The sequence below is a fragment of the Artemia franciscana genome, chromosome 6 (genome assembly GCF_032884065.1).
Source record: "Artemia franciscana chromosome 6, ASM3288406v1, whole genome shotgun sequence".
NCBI classification, from domain to species: domain Eukaryota; kingdom Metazoa; phylum Arthropoda; class Branchiopoda; order Anostraca; family Artemiidae; genus Artemia; species Artemia franciscana.
Genome location: NC_088868.1, coordinates 39,795,856 through 39,814,068, shown reverse-complemented (window position 1 = coordinate 39,814,068; position 18,213 = coordinate 39,795,856). Strand labels below are relative to the sequence as shown.

General features: G+C 33.1%; 1 protein-coding gene across 2 annotated transcripts in view; it reads right to left on the bottom strand.

Moving 5' to 3' along the window:
* The window catches only part of LOC136028417 (ras-related GTP-binding protein C-like), a 32,401-nt gene that overhangs the window by 10,776 nt on the left and 3,412 nt on the right, over positions 1-18,213 (bottom strand). Inside the window, exon 1 of one of the 2 annotated variants that reach the window (XM_065706256.1) lies at positions 10,358-10,445. The exons of the other annotated variant lie outside the window; for it this stretch is intronic. The gene's annotated coding sequence lies outside the window, so the exon portion shown is untranslated. Of the gene's footprint in view, positions 1-10,357; positions 10,446-18,213 lie in introns of those variants that run through there. 2 annotated transcript variants of the gene reach the window in all.

The following is an 18,213-nucleotide window of genomic DNA, read 5'->3' as shown; positions in this document are numbered from 1 at the left end:
GACATAAACTTACCTTCTACAGTCATTGTGTTACAAATTAAACTTTACCTTCACCTTACCATTAAGGACAAATTCCAATTCAAGGTACATATTTGCACCTTAGGGAGGTGGGGATAAAGTGCATTTGCGATTGAAAGGAATGTTAAATTTGGATTCAGGATGCAACTCCAACTATAGAAGAAAGTTTGAACTTTACCCCCACCCCCTGCCTTTACATGCAAATATATATCCAGAATTGGCATATATAGGTGTGGAGGTAAAGTTTATTTCTGATGCAAATGCATATTAAATTTGGATTCAGGATGCAATTCTGACAGTAAATTTTTGGTTATTCACATTATTGATTTACAAATAAAGTGAACATACCACTCAATGCCTTTTTTAAGCTCTTTACAAATATAGTAATCACTTCTATCACAAATTCAAATTTAAGCCCTTTTTGAGCTTTTGAAAATTACAAAAATATTTCTAGTTTTTGGATACAAAAAAATTAAAACACTGGTTTCAAACTTAATGTTTCATTACTAATCTATTTCTTTAATGTCATATAATCCACAAACACTGATTTTCTGCAATTAAGTTGAACAAATAAATTTTGCAATATTATATTGTTTTCTTCTTCCTTGATGCTAAATATTTGATGACAGTAATGCATTTGTGACAAAATATAAAAAATATGAATGTTGATGGAAGAAGGTGTACATAAATATCTCACAAGGCTCTAACACAACACAGTATTTAAATTTAAATTATTTAAGTATTTAATAACAGTATTTAAATTTAAAGATATTCAAAATATCAACAAATTGAATTTGTGAAGGTTGTAAAACCAAGTTGTTTGAGATTGCAATCAAATTTTTGCACAAGGACAAAGACAGCACTGATTTTTTCAGGTAAATCTTTTTAATATAGGCCTACTGTTAATTACTAAGTTAGAATGATTCAATCAATTCTGATAATTGTTAACATTAATTATACTTATTATTAAGTTAATATTAAGTCAAGATTAAATAATTCAATCAATTCTGATATATATATATATATATATATATATATATATATATATATATATATATATATATAATATATATATATATATATATATATATATATATATATATATATATATATATATATATATATATATATATATATATATATATATATATATATATATATATATATATATATATATATATATATATATATATATATGGTAAACATGGTAAAGATGAATTCTATAATTGTTTAATTCATTCAGGTTTTTTGCAATGTGTTAATATTTGTGATTTGGTAAAATTTATAATATTTAGTTTACCTATTGTTGCTAAAGGGAGGGATATATTAATAGGATAAGCTTGTTTTGGTTTTACTTGGTTGTTTTACATTTGCTGTTTTGTTTTTTTTTTCATGGGCATGTATTTTGGGGGTGATACCTGACGCGGGGATGCCATGGATATTCTGTGGTAGCCACAACACTGTGCTGGGTAGGGAATTTAGAGTGGCGAAACCCTATATAGGCTAGTGTATTCTCCTGATGAGCCCTTATGTTGGGTGTTGCCACTGAATTATTTGTCTATATTATTTTTTCTATTGTTCGGTAAATGACGACTTATACTTATTGACGACATGACTGCCTGTCCATGGATTATTCTTTATGGTTGATTGTGTGTGGCTATGCTGTTTGACCTATGTGATTGTATGGATGAGTAGGGTTAAGGCCTCATTCAAGTGCTGGTCTATATTAATCACTGATTTAGGAAAACAGTCTTCCTTTTCTCCTTCTGTCTTTCTTTTTTTTTTTTTTTTTTTTTTTTTTTTTTTTTTTTTTTTTTTTTTTTTTTTTTTTTTTGTGGTGTAGTATTGGTGATTTCTCTTTTCATGATATATATATATATATATATATATATATTGCTGCTTTTTAATGTGTATGTTTTTAATATTTCTTAAAATTTTTACTGTGGATATTTAATTTAAATCATAGATGTACTTCTCAATTTTCTAACTCTTCCTTGTTTTGTTTTTTTTTCTACTTCTTTTAGAACATATTAATTTTATCACTACTGGAAGTGAGTTAGAAAAAAAAAGAAATATGCTATTCATTTACATATCAGATGCTCTTTCCAATCAGATTTTTTTTTCAATGTCTTCTATTCTCAGTGCTCATGATGTGCTGCCAATTGCCGATGCTGTCGGACCCACATTTCCACTCTACATCCTCACCAAATAATGTTTAGATGTGTAAAAACTCAGTTGCAATACCAAAAACAAGAAAGAGGAAACAATGCAACTTCTCTGTAGGTAACAGGAAGAAAAGCTTTCTACTTGGCACCAGACTTCTACAGAACATCGTATTGATTATTGACATGTTGGATATTGACATTGATTATTGACATATTTTATTTGATTGACATGTTGGAGTACCATTTGATAATGCTAGGGATTGCCCCAAGAACAAGTATGGACTGGAGGTCAATGTGTAGTGAGTTGCTTGAGCATTAGATAGGACACCAGGTATTTAAAGGAATTGAGAGGATGAGCAACAGAAAGTTTGTAACTCCTCTCTTAGATGGTGGTGATCGTCTGAGCAGGGATAAAGAAACTGTAAACCCTCTAATTCAAAGACGCATAAGGTGGGGTTCAACAATTATGAGCAACTGCTGGGCATATCCCTGAAGATGTGACCATCCACACCAAATGTATTGAGAGGCTATGGCACTCTCTGAAGAAAAATTGAAAAGTTGAGGATGAGGAGTCTGTACTAGAGGTTACATTTCTCTTCTTTGAAACCTATAAGCCAAGAGTGCCTTCATCATTTTTTTTAATTGCAGCTTTGTCAGAGCCCTCACCTTCTAGAGTAGTGGTAGCTGAAGCCAACCAAGGAGCATATTCTGATAAGGATTCAGATGAAGGGGATAGCTGGCTGGTTTCAGTTTCCAAGATTCTTTAACTGTAATAACAAAGGTATTTATCTTTTTCTCACTTTTAGAATTATCATGTCATTTAATTTTTTCAGGTTTCACTAAAAACATTTCTATTTTCATTAAAAACATTCAATATTTTCTATGTTTTCATGTTTTTTGTGTTAATTATTGTAATGTTGAAAAAATTTTGGCACTGAGGAAAACATAGCACATTAATTTTGCTGAAAATATATACTTTCATTGAATGTTGGCATCAAGGAGGAAGAAAACACATAAAATTGCAACATACTTATCTAGCTTCGTCATAGAAAATCTATACTTGTGGATTATATAACATTAAAAAATGGATTTATAATGAAACAGTAGCTTTGAAACCAATGTTTTAAGCCTTTTTTATACCCAAGACTAGAAATATTTAGGTCATTTTCAAAATCTCGGAAAAAGCTTAACTTTGAATTTGCAATAGAAGCAATTTTCATATTACCTCTAATCATTTTACCTCTTACATTACAATACCTCTAAAATACTGCTTGATGCCTTTTTATGTTCTTAATGAATATGATAATTGCTTCTATTGCAAATTCAAATCAAAGCACTTTTTGAGCTCTTGAAAATTATCAAAATATGGGGTGCAACAAATGTTTAAAACATTGGTCCCAAGCTTACTGTTTCATTATAAATCTTCTTTTTTTTAATGTTACATAATCCAAAAGCGGATTTTTCATGATTAAGTTGGATAAATAAATATTATTTTGCAGTTTTCTTCTTCCTTGACACCAAAGTTTCAATTAAAGTATGTGTTTTGGTTGTTTTTGACAAAATAATACAAAGTTTTCTCAGTGCCAAAATTATCTATTGTTAGGTTAGGTAGAAAAGTTGTTAATTTTCAAATCACAATAGAAGCAATTATTATATTTATAAAGAACATCAAAAAAAGTCATCAAGCAGTAGGCTATGTTAACTTTATTGGTAAGTCAATTATATAAACTGTAAAATATTTACCCATTTTTATAGAGCATAAATAACGCTTCAATTGATATGTCTACTTCATTTGTAAGTTAATAATATGAACAAAAAAAAATACCATTCCAACTATAGGGGTAAGTTTACTTCTTAGCTACCTGATGAGTTCATTAACATAAACCTTAACATAGATGTTTCTAGTGCTTTTAATCACCCATTAGTCATAACTCCACCCAGGCAGGTGCTGCATGCAAATAACCCCCCTTAGATAAGATAATATTTATTTGCAAAAGACTATCACAAGCTCTATAGAGCCGAATTGGCTTTATATGTCAAGTAAAAGCTAAAAAAAAAAAATTCGAAACACTACATTAAATCGAACACTTAAAATTAAAAGGAATTAAAAAAGCAAAATCATCAAAGATAAAGGGCAAATCAGTAAACTTAACAATTAAATTACAAAAACATTACAGTAAATAAAAAAAGAACAAAAACGGCAATAGAGGAAAAGGGGGATTTGGCAATTACATAATCACAAATTATTATTAAGGCGTTCCAGAATAAAGGGTATAAAACTTTTGCGAAACCTTTCTGTAACAGCATGGATCAGAGATTAAGTTGGGATTGCTAAGGAGGCTGACCAGGGGAGTTGGAGTCTAATGGGATTGTGAAAATCAGGGAGTAAGTCCTCAGTACAGGGATTGGAAATGACTGATTTAGTGAAAAGCAGGCAAATTTTTTCCCTCCTTTCTTTTAAGGTGGTAATGCGCGCAGCTTTAAGGAGGAAGGAGTATGGAATTATGCCTTCTTTGTAAATGATTCTGAGCGAACGCTTTTGGACCGACTTGATTTTGTCACCAAGTTCATTTGAAAGTTGCAAATGCCAGACCAGACATGCATATTCTAATAACAGCCTGATAAAGGATAAGTAAACACGGAGGGAATGTATCTTAGGACAATTAAATTTGTTTAGTAGCTTAAAAATGGATAGTGAAACATTTGCTTGTTTAACAATGTTGGAAACATATGTGTCCCACTTAAGATCATTTGAAATTATGACACCAAGGAGCTTAACATGTTTCACTAGCATTTCGGATGGCATTGGGTCGCAAAAAACAGGAGTAGATTTCAAGAAGTTGATTGTCATTATCTGTGATTTAGTGGGATTTACTGTCATATTTAGATTCTTGGATTCATCCAAACATTGGGTTAGGATTTCAAAGGGGTCACTTTTAATATTCCTATGACATACTTCAAGGATCGACAAGTCATCAATATATTTCCATCTTTGGGGGAATTCCTTGTAGTGGTCCCAATAAGGTTCCTTGAGGTATTCCACAGTACCTAGGGAGGGGGTTAGAGAAGGTATTTTTGTATTTTACAACTTGTGATCTGTCTGAAAGCAACAATATAACAATATTTACTAAGAGTGGGTCAACTCCAAAGTTATCATGTAGTAAACGAATTAGGATAGTGTGGTCAACTAAGTCAAACGCTTTATGGAAATTGACTAAAACCAGGTTTAGCCAAACATTTGGTTTCTCTAGTTCACTTAGGATCGTGTGAATCAAGTGTAAAAGGTAATGGGTGGTGGAGGTTTTTCTTAAATTACCAAACTGTCGGATTTCAATGTGTGGTATAATTTTAATTTTAAGCCAGTCACAAAGGAACCCTTCGTAAAGCTTAGAAAAAAACTGGAGTGAGTGAAATAGGACGCATGTTGGTTATAGTCAGACTGGAAGATTTCTTTGGGATGGGTGTTATAAAACCTAGTTTCCAGCAACTTGGGAATTTACCAGATTTTGTAATTTGGTTAAAAATATCAGATAAAGGTCCAGCAATTGTGTCTGAAAAGGCTTTAATGAAGTCAATTGGGATGTCTAATGGGCAAGTACTTGATTTTTATGAGCTTTTGGATTTTATTTGTAACATCAGAGGGAGAAATTTGGGGGAAAGAGGTGGAGGGAGGAATAGTTTGAACTGAGCCAGTGAAAGGGGGGGGGAGACTTTGTACTATGAATGCAAGATGCAGGTTCAAATCGTTGGCTATTGGGGGCTCAGGGAGATGAAAATTAACTTCAACAGGGTTTTTTTCCGCAAATCTCTTTAATTTTCCTGTACCACTGTTTGGGTTTGTTAGAATACAAATCTTTAACCTTATTATTTTCTCTTCAGGAACTTTCTTAGATTATTAGCCTTTGTGATATGTCCTTGCTTGAACAAATTGATTTTTTTCCTTATTAGTTTTTTAAAAGTCACAGTAATGTAAGGTTTATTGGTAGAGCATATTTTAATTTTTTTTCACCGGAAAGTGGGCTTACTCCTCAATAAATTTTGGAGGGACAAAGCCTTGAAGTTGACATCATTTGTTTGGTACACAGGGGACCAATTTTCACTAGTGATCCAAGAGCCAAAATTGTAGAGTCCTGAGTCAATTAGAGGTCTAAAGACGGTTTCAGTAATAGTAAAGGAATGTTTAACTGTAGCTATTGGAGATAGGAGTAGGCTAAAGTGGTAACTACCTCCAAGAAGGGTAAGAATGGTAACGGGTCTGTAGAAATTTGACATATTGGTGCATATTAAATAAAGAGTAGAATTGCCTTTGGTAGTAGGGACTTTTACAATTTGTTTTAGACTAAAAGTACTACATGTAGACTCAAGTTTTAATTCATTTACATCACCTAAGCGGAAAATTCCAGCATTTGGGTATTTAGATAGTACATACTCAGCACTGCCATGCAATTTTTCAATAAAATTAATTTTTTCAGCCACTCTCTGCCCAGGAGAGTAGTAAAAACAACACAGGACAATCAAATTGAAAGGACGTGGTAAGACTTTAGGTCAAACACAAACTCACAAAATCTCATCAAAGGGAGTAAGACAAGGAACTAATATTTCTGAAGGATAAAAATAATTACAGACAAAAAAAAGAATTCCACCCCCTTTCTTACCCAGAGGGTGGGTTTTGGGTCTGAGTTTAATAAACTGGGTGAAATTATTCATTTTTAACATGTGTCTATTTTGAGCATGTACTTCAGTAATAGCGATTATGTCTGATCTATATATTTTAGAAAAGGAGTCTAATTCATTAAGTTTTTCAAAATTAAGACTTTCAGCATTGTTTAACAAAAGTGTGGGAAATTTAAAACGACCTGCAAAGGTACCATTTTTACACTTAACTTTATTTAAATTACAAATGGGTACAGGGGGTGTGGTTGGATTCTTAGTGGAGGCCAGATTAATGTAGTCAGGACAGGGGACCAAGGGAGCACATTTGACTTTTATGGGATGACTATTAGGGTCAACATTGAAAGGTGAATTATTAGAGTAAGAAAAGGATTTGTCTTGGGGATTTGGGGATGGGCAATGATATGGATGAAGCATGAGGAGAACAATTAGGATTCATTATAAGACAATTAAAAAGTCTCAGACCTGAGTCACGTTGACAGGGTAGGCACTTGGGATAAAACGAATGGGCTGGGGGTGGGGTTTTGTAAGGTGCTGGGAAAGGGGGCCTGGTTGGGAATAGTGATTCATGTCCGTCAAGAAATTGCTGGTTTGTGGCAGAGTAGGGAGGGTATAGGGCCGCATACTGTGAGGGGGAGGAAATAGGACTTCTGTATGCGGGGAGGGGGTAGAAGGATAAGGGAGGAGAGTTAAGGATCAGGAAGGGTTTGTCAATTTTTCAGCTGTGCCTGATGAACTTTGATGAGAAATTTTTGCTTGAGTGCAGTGCACTAAAAAAGGACAGCAGAAGGGAGATGAGTGACTCTTACAATTTTTATCTTTTGACAGGGACACTGGAACAGGGCCCCATTGAGGAGAATTAACATCACCTACTTTTGGTCCATTGGCAAAACTACAATATTTGTTACAATGCATGGTGGGAAAAGGTGGAGGAAAAGTGTGTATGGGAGGGGGAGGGAAACTAAAAAGGGATACTAAAGTAGAGGTATTCAGGGAGGGGGAGCTTGTTTTCCAAGACAACCCTCTTGTTTTCCAAAAGTCAGGAGTGACATGAGCGAAAACACATTCTCTGTTGCTACAAGTTAAGACACTACACAAATCTACATGGTCAAAACTGCAATCATTTTTTGTTGCAACAGTTTGATTGGAAATTTAAGCATATTTTCAAAAACCAACACTTTTTCTTTAGTCTGCAAAACCCTTGTTCATAGAACTGGCAAAGTATATTGTATTTACGAGTTCTTATGTCACTTTTCTCTACAAGCATTGGACGGGGTGCATTTGCACTAGTTGATGACATATCACCAGGATTCATTTTGTCTGACAAGATTGCACAGTCATGGGCTAGGCTTAGGCTAGATGTTATGTTTTGCACTTTATCATCAATGGGTGCATTTTGGTTAGCAACAGTGATATCTTTGTCCATTTGTGTTGACTGGGTAACTTGGTTACAGGGGATTTGCAAAGGGTCACAAGGGCAGGTTTTGATAGCCACCAAGAGTTCTTGTTTCAGCTGGGCTATAAGAGTCTTTAACCTCCAAATGGCCTGTCACCACTTCAATTTGATTGTTCTTTTCCTCCATTTCTGACAGAAATGTTGAGTGCCTTGTCTGGATTTTCTGCTTGACATGCCAATAAACTTGCATCAAGGGTCTTAATTTTCTCACTTAGACAGGTTGTTTTGGATTCAAAGTTGGGAATGTCTACACTTACCACAGATGGCTTAGTCCCTTTCAGTATATCAAAGTTAGTTTTATGGCCTGTAATAATTTGTGGTGAAGAGGTGCTGATTCCACTTCTGCTTACAGGTCTCTTTGCACTAGGCTTTTGTGGGGGTTGAGATGTTTGCAACTTCAGAGTCATGGGTATTTTTTTTGCAAGACACTCCATGCATAACCATTTGCCAGAATGGTCCTTTAGTCTGATTTGGGCACATTTATTAATGCCCGCATGGTACCAATGGCTGCATCATGACATGCATTGGACAGAATTTGTGGTTACCAGCAGTTGGCACTCAGGACAATAGTTTTTTGGTTTTTGACATATCACAATAGTTGCTTTGGGACTTGAGTCAAGCAGTGGCAACACTAGACAGGGAGAGTCAAGCAGTGGCAACACTGAAGGAAAGAAAGAATTACTCAATTTTAGTTTAAGTAGGGCACATAAGCAATCTTGAATGCAATTAAATAACACCTCAGTCACTTGGATGTTTTCACAATTAATAATTAGTTGTCTAATAATTCAAGTTCTGATTATAGAAATATTTCCAGTAAAAGTCCATAGGGAGATCAAATAACTAAATAATCCAAGTTCAATTAAGAGAAGTCCATAGGGAATCACAATTGAGTCTTACTGTATAATGATATTATATCCAGATTGTATCCAATAAAGGTGTTTACTGTATGAACTCTCAAACAAGACTTATTTAAAAAGTCAATTAAAAGTCCTTCATTAAAAATTCAAGTGATACTGTTTTGGTTCAGTGAATACTAACTGACTTGAAACCAAAGTGACTATAGAAGGCAATTGAACAACTGACTTCAGTTGCAACTGGCAACTGAAAGAACAACTGAGGGTAGAATTCTAATTAATTGACTTCTTACTATCTCAGAAACGGTTTAGGTTAGGAAAATGAAACTTTCAGGGATGGGTCTACAGTCTAAAGTATGTCCTGGAAAGGTATTTTAAAGTACCCACCTCCACTCCTTCTCCCTCTAGAGGGCCCTGAAATTTGCCTACATGACAGGTCTATACCCATTGGAATTTTGACAAAAAAATATTTTATCTTAATTTTCAGTTACCAGTTGCCTTTTCTCTGCCTTTAGTTCTGAAAATGCAATTCCTGTTATTTGAGTATAGTTTTGAGCCATATCAATTGTTTTTTTCAAAATTTAGGAAATGTATTTGTATATCTTTAAAACTTTATAAAATGGAATTGAGCAAAGTTATGAAGCTGAAAACAATTTTGCTGTACTTTAATTAAGCAGAAGATCCATTTTGCAAGGTTTCACTTTTATAACACACATATTTGTAAAGGTCATCAAAGGTCAGAGCCCTCTAGAGGGAGAAGGAGTGGAGGTAGTTGCTTCAAAATACCTTCCTGGGACATACTTTACTCTGTAGATTCGTCCCTGAAAGTTTCATTTTCCTAACCTAAACCCTTTCTGAGATAGCAAGAAGTCAATTAACTAGATTTTTACCCAACTGATTGATACAAATGCATAGCCTATGACCTATTGGTAAATGCATCAAACCCCAAACAACAACAACAAACTCATTATTCTTGTTTTTGAAATTTTATTTTGACACAGTTGACTCACTTTATGGGTCTGTTACCAAAATATCTAATTTTAAGCACATATTTGCACACCAGAGGCTAAAGTACAGCAGGCTGTATATAAGACGTGTTAGCCTAGTTATAATTAGCTAAGAATTACTTTCTTTAACATTCCTTCTAAAGAACTTTTAATTAGACTTCTACCAAATAAATTTGAGGTACAAACCTTTTCCTTTGTTTAACCAGCCTGATTTCAACCCAGCCTGATTCAACCCACTATTTACCAATTTTAATTTATATCTTCTGAAAATGTACAATACGGCTATTTAAAAAAAGCACTAATATAGAGCGCGCCTGGCATAAAAGAGATGGCACTATTGCCTTTCTTGTAGCCATCTAGGGACAGAAGTTTGCAATATGTGTTTTTAAAGAGGTATGTAGAGGTTCAATTTGGAATAATTGTTGGGTTCGTGTATTATATTGAAAAACAAGCACTAATCAGATACAGAAAGAAACACAAATATACAAAGTGCATACAAATCAGAGAAAAAAAATAATTAAAAAGATCTGTAGATCGTGATTAAAAAGTAGAAATTTTGAATTTGAACGTACATAGTAACTATACTAAAGAATATTAGGTTAAAAAGCAAAAAAATTTATAAAACGATTACAATATGCTATCAGAGATGTGCCACTAAACAAACGTCATTCGACCTTGCTATTAAATCAACCTTACTATTCGTAAACAATTTTATAGACCACACAATAGACCACCTCTATATATATGTCTTTAAAAACGGCACAAAATAAGGAAATCAATAAGATATTTATATGTGGTAACGCCATTTTTGGTAGCGGATGCCAAACTAAAAAAAAAGTTTGTTGTTATGTTTTTTCTAAAATTTTGTTGAAAATATTATACCCAATTATGATTGAGAATTCAATGTTAGTAAAAAAGGGTGTTATTTAATTATACAATAAGGAGGTCGAGACGACCATGCTCAAAATTAATAGTCAATCTCTATTTCAAGGGCTTTTTATTCGAGTTAAAGTTATAACTATGTTTTAAATAAAATTGTAAGGTGAAGAGTTCCAATTAAACAGATCAGCTATTATAATGCGAAACACACAATTCAACATTAATAAGCATACGAAGAAGAATTATTGAAATGAAAATTTGAAACTAAATATTATAGAAGATTTTACAATACAGCCTATATTACTATGTATATTTCTGAACGTATATACAATTGAAGGTTTCTACAAGAAGTTCAAATATTTGTTACCTAAAATTACAATCATTATTGGTACTTGTGTGTTATATGCTATTCAAGTTCGAATTACTCAAGAAGAAATTCGGCAACAAACCGGTTTCTTCGTTAGTTTCTTGCAGCTTAGCGTGAGACAAGACAAAGACAAGTGACAGAATAGTTGGGAAATGTGTAATTTGGGCTATATGTTTGCACATAAGGAGAGGTGGGGTAAAATATTTGGACATCTTGAAGTTAGGAAACAATTCTTATTCTATAATATACAGATTAATCGCAGCTATCACATTTTGTATGCAGACTCGCTATGATACACAAGTAAATGAAAACGAAAGGAACAAAAAAAAATCAAACGAATATTTTGCCTATATACAACAAGGTGTCTTCAGCGTAAAAAAAAAACAACTAAAACTAGAAAATATATATAAAACTAAAATTGATTGACATAAAATATATTATATACACTTACTTGCACATACAAATTGGCAAGAAAAACACAAAAGTTTCACAAAGGTAGCTGCCAATTCGTTTGTGAAATTAATTATATATTATATATGTTTGTTAGTTTGTTTTAGTTTTATATATGTTTTAGTAGCATTTTTCAGTTTTAATTTCTAGTTTTTTTTTTGTTGTGATTTTTTACACTGAAAATGCCTGTTGTTCATGGGCGAAATATTCGTTTGATTTTTTTTTTTTTTTTTTTTTTTTTTGTTCTCTTCGTTTTTATTTACTTGTCATAGAACCACTTGCCGTTTTATATTCATGCGTTTGTTTTTTTGTCATGGCTGCCAGTTCGGCTTTAGATCTTTTACTTAATATATTTTTATATATGTTATAAAATTTATATATTTATATATGTTATAAAATTTATATATTTATATATGTTATATTACAGTTTCTCAGTTATAAAACGGTCGTTTAGCAAAAAATACAAAAGGTACAACAATGGTTTTTCTAAATTTGTCTCCCTATCGAATCCTTTAGACTTCCTTTTGGCAAATTTGAAAAGCATCCAATCTTTTGAATAAAGGTATAAATCTCAGCATTTCCAATAAAATAGTCATTTAAATCGTATCCAAATTTGGAAAATCTTAGCTTAGGAAAAATGTATAAAAATATTGATAATTAACCCTTTGAAATTGTGCAGTTTTTATTCCATATCTTTTAGAAAGCTACATTTAACACCATTAACATCGTTACTACAGCACAATCATTCGTTAAGGTCCTTTTTGTCTTTTCTACTTTTTATTAATATACTTGTTCTTAAATGAAATTGAAATAGAAAAGTTTTGCATGTTTTCATATGCCATGGATCACCTACTAACGGGAAATTCTTAAGCCACAAAGGAGTGGAAATAACCAAAAATAGGCTTAAATACAACAAAAATATTGATATTTGTTTCTAATCACTGTTTTACCTTTTGATAAAAAAAAATGATAAAAAATTGTAAAATGTCCGCTTCTAAATTTGCATCTGTGCAGTCTCTTGGACTGTTGTTGACATTTTTTTTGCAAAAAGTTTGAGGTAAAGGATTAAAAAGCTAAGCAGAAGTAAATAGAAGTTCTCTTACTATCCGAAGATTCCTGTATTGCAAGGAAGTATCTCACTTATTGTTTAAAAACTTAATATTCTGCTCATCGACAAACTTTACAAAGCTGACAAAGAAAAATTTACTGTTTTTCAAATGTATTTGTGTCATCGACATATGTTTTTTTTTCTTCGAAGAATCATGGCAGTACCAGATTGCAACCCAGTAAAAAATGATCCCTAGCCTATAGTAAAAGAAAAGTTAAATAGATGGTAAAGATAAAAGAACTTTTCAGTGAGAAAGAACTTTTGTTTGAAGATGATACAGGAATGATAACTATTATTTCAATTAATATTGATGATAAAAAATTATTGTGAAAGAAAATTTATTTGGATTTAAAAAAACAACTAACTCTATAAAGATAGTATTGCATCAAGTTGAAAATTGCACAGTTTTAATCAAAACAGGTAGAAACCTCATTTAGAAGAATCTCAGTCCCCAATCCAAAGTTTTTCGTTCTTTTCTTTAACCACTAGCGGGGCATTGAAGCATTATAGAGAAGTGATAAAGGGCTCATTTGAAAACTAATATTTTTTTCTGTTGGGTTTTTTGAAAGTATTAAAACAAAAACAAAGGGATAGACTAAGCAACCATTTTGAGCTAAAAGTCCTGCATTCAAGCTATGAAACAAGCTGTTCAGAAGCAGAATTGATCAAGCCCAGAAATAAATAAGAAATAAGATCAAATGTACTTGATTTGATCTTATAATCCATCATCTGATGGGCCTAATTAGGTTTAATACGGACTAAAACTATTAACCTCTTCAACCATGTTAAAAACAAACTAACAATTCATTTTAAGCCAAAAATATCCGCATTGAAAATATGAATCAAGCTAAGAAGAAGCCAAACTTACAAAGTTTGTAGAAGAAATAAGATATAAGATTTAAAGTCCTAGATTTGATCTTATGATGTCACCGTTTGATGAGCCTGATTAGGTTTTGAATATGCACAAATCAAACTACATTTAAATAATCACTAAGGGGCTGAGCCGTTCCGAGGCTTTGTGGCACCCGGGAAAAATTAATCATACCCCCCCCTCCGGAATCAAATATAACCAAAAATTGTCAAATCAAAGGGGATAATCTGATCAAAGTGGGAAGCTCCACACCCCCTCCCTAGCCACCATGCCTTGGGTAGCTTATCCTATACCCCTATCTCTTTGAACAGCTCTGCTTGAGGACAACACTAAACCTTTTAAAACTAAAAATGGGATAATTAGGACTCCTCGAGTTGGGCAGATTTCAAACCATCTTTGGTCCATTATGTCCACCATAGCGCTTATTTTAAGCGTTAGGTTTTTTAATCTCGCGCCCTTTTCATTGAATTTCTCTTCCCCCCTGACATATTCCTTCAAGGCAAGATCCTCCCACATAGCCCCCTCCTCTCAACCCCGACCCCAAACCAAAAAAATCCCCCTGAAAACGTCTGTTCACTTCCCAATAACCATTACTGTATGTAAACACTGGTCAAAGTTTTTAACTTGCAGCCCCCCCAGGAACTGTGGGGGAGTAAGTCATCCCGAAAGACACAGTTATTATGTTTTTCGACTATGCGGAACAAAATGGATATCTCAAAATTTTGATCCGTTGACTTTGGGAAAAAAATGAGCATGGGAGGGGGTCTAGGTGCCCTCGAATTTTTTCGAGGGCACCTAACTTTTTTAACGCTTATTTTAAGCGTTAAGCGTTTTAAGGGTTGTGCTAAATAGAACTGAATGTTCTAGTACTGCCTTTGTTGGGCTACCAGCACTGTCTTTGTTACTGTCTAGTACTCCCTTTGTTAGAGGTTATCTACCTACAGAATTACTCTACTAATAGGTCACTCTACCTATAGGCTACTTCCTATAGGTAGCCTACCTATAGGTAACCTATAGGTCACTCTACCTATAGAGGTTCAAGTGCATCAGATTTCGTGGAGTGTACTGGTCGAAGGCTTGGTCAAAAGCAGTGTCTTCTTTAATTATTCATCTTTTGAAATTTCAGAATATATTCCAAGGAAAGACTGTCTCTTTTGTATATTTACATAAAAAAAACTAGTTTTTTTAACTGAAAGTAAGGAGCGACATTAAAACTTAAAACGAACAGAAATTACTCCGTATATGAAATGGGTTGTCCCCTCCGCAATCCCTCGCTCTTTACGCTAAAGGTTTTAATTGTTTTAAAAAGCAGAATTGTGGCAAAGAGTCAAACTTTAGCGGAAAGAGCGAGGGATTGTGGAGGGGACAACCCATTTCATATACGGAGTAATTTCTGTTCGTTTTAAGTTTTAATGTCGCTCCTTACTTTCAGTTAAAAAAACTAGTTTTTTTTATGTAATTTCTGAAAGTTTTTGAATTAATGCATGTTTGATTTTGGCTCTCCACACATAAATTATTAAAATGAAATTTGCATATTAATTCCTTTTTTGGCTAAATGACTTTCTCTTAGTTTTGATCAGACGATTTTGAGAAATGAAGGATGGGGAAAGAGGCCTAGTTGCCATGCAATTTTTCGGTTGCATAAAAAGGCAACTATAGATTTTAATTTTTAACGATTTTTTTTTATTAGTAAAAAATATACGTAACTTAAGAATTAACTTACGTAACAAACTTTTATATTCTTTAATTTTTATTATGGATATGAGGGGGTTTGTACCCTCGTTAATACCTCGTACTTTACACTAAATCGTAAGTTTTGTCCCAATTCTTTAAGAATGACCCCTGAATCAGAAAGGCCGTAGAATAAATAGTTGAAATTACTAAAAATACTATAGCATAAAGAGCGAGGTATTTATCTCCTCCTAAATACCTTGCTCTTTATGCTAAAGTATTTTTAGAACCCCTCATATGCGTAATAGTCTCTGTTCGTTTTAAGTTTCAATGCTACTCTTTACTTTCAATTGAAAAAAACTTTTCAATGTTTATTTTTTTATTGTTTTTTTTTTATAGTAATTTTAGAAAATCCTACGCCCTTTTCATTGAATTTCTGTTCCTCCATGACATATTTCTCCAAGGAAAGATCCTCCCACATAGCCCCCTCCCCTCAACCCCACCCCCAAAACCAAAAAAAAACCCTGAAAACGACTGTATACTTCCCAATAACCATTATTATATGTAAACACTGGTCGAAGTTTGTAACTTGCAGCCCCTCCCCCAGGGACTTTGGGGGATTAAGTCATTCCCAAAGACATAGTTATTATGGTTTTTGACTATGCGGAGCAAAATAGCTATCTCAAAATTTTGATTTGTTGACTTTGAGGAAAAAATTAGCGTGGGAGGGGGTCTAGGTGCCCTCCAATTTTTTTGGTCGCTTAAAAAGGGCACTAGAACTTCTCATTTCCGTAAGAATGAGCCCTCTTGCGACATTCTAGGACCACATGGTCGATACGATGACCCCTGGGGAAAGTCCGCTTTGCATAAACACTATCCTTCTGTCTCTAACCCGGATGAAGTTAGATCTTGTCTAATAAATATCCTCTATAATAGCCAAAAAAAGTTTAAGCCTCCTACTAATTCCACACCGAAAAATTTGCATGACATAAAAATACTATCTAATCTCCGAAAAGATCCTTCTATTATAATAACTAAAGCAGACAAAAGCAATTCACTTGTTGTCATGAATACAACAGACTATGACAACAAAATTTTTTCGCATTTAAATGACACAATTACATATCAAACAATAACTCATGATCCTACTGATCAGTTCACTAATAATATTATAAATGAATTAAAGCAGCTAAAACAAAAGGGTAAAATCACCCCACAACTATACAATAAATTTTTTCCCCGTGGTAGTTTCTGTCCTAAACTCTACGGTTTACCAAAAATACATAAACAGGGTATTCCCTTAAGACCTATTGTAGCTTGTACTAAATCTCCCGCTGCCAATATTGGAAAATGGCTTTGTGCAGCTTTCAAACCTTTATTGTATTCTCAAAATTCCTATATTCATAACTCGGCAGATTTGATTAAAAAACTTAGCAACACAAGTATTTCAGAAAACACAATAGTTAGTAGTTTCGACATTGTTTCCATGTATACAAATATAGATGTAACTATTTCAGAGGAATTATTAAAAAACAAAATAGAAGAAAATTACCACTTGATCGAGACTTCAGCGACAGGAATTGATTGTGAAGTTTTAATGACTCTTGTTAAAATTTGTAATAAGTTTTCTATGTATTTTCAATTTCGCGATTCTTTTTATCAGCAAAAAAATGGATTACCCATGGGGGCACCTTTATCCGGGCTACTAGCAAATATTTACGTCGAGAATCTTGAGAATTGGGCATTGAATTCTTATTTTCTAAAACATGTCTATTGGGGTCGTTATATGGATGACGTAATTTCACTTTGGAATTATGGGGAAGCTGAACTTCGGGGCTTCTTAGATCATCTTAACACTTATGACCGAAATTTGCAGTTCACCCTTGAAGTTGAAATTGAAAATAAACTACCGTTTTTAGATGTATTAATTATTCGTAATGCTGATGAACTGGATTTTACTATATATCGAAAGCCAACACAAAACAATAGATATCTTCAATTTAATTCAAATCACCCCCCACAAGTTAAAAGAGCAGTTGTAATTTCCTTCATTGATCGTGCCCTAAATATTTGCTCCCATTCATATATAAATGCAGAAATAAATTTTATCAGAGATATTCTTTTTGGTAATGGATACCCCATTCCTTTTGTAAATAAAATAATTAGCCGTAGAATAAAAAGACATTCTTGTAAAATCGAAGAAGATACTTCACAATGTGAGGCTATTGATAAGCCCTCAAATATCGTCTATCTTCCGTATATCCCAAAGATTACAACAAAATTAAAAAATATTTGCACAAAAAATAATCTGTACGTAGTTTTTACTAATAATTTTAAAATCATCAATTTCTTAAATTCGGGTAAAGATAAGACCCCAGTTACTCGCCAAAGAGAGGTCTATCAAATACCCTGTGATTGCGGAAAATACTATGTCGGCAGGACCCATCAGAATCTAGACAAAAGGTTACAACAGCATAAAAATGACATAGACAAGGCCTTAATTTCAAATAGTTCCAACAACTCCTTTGATTCTGCTTTAGGTTGGCATATATTTAATAATCCATCCCACATGATACTTTTTGAAAACTCTTCACTTATTAGTAATGATTTGGGAATAAAACAGGTGGTTCGAGAATCAATTGAAATTAATCTCAAAATAAATAAAAATATTTCTTTGAACAGGGACTTAGGGGAAT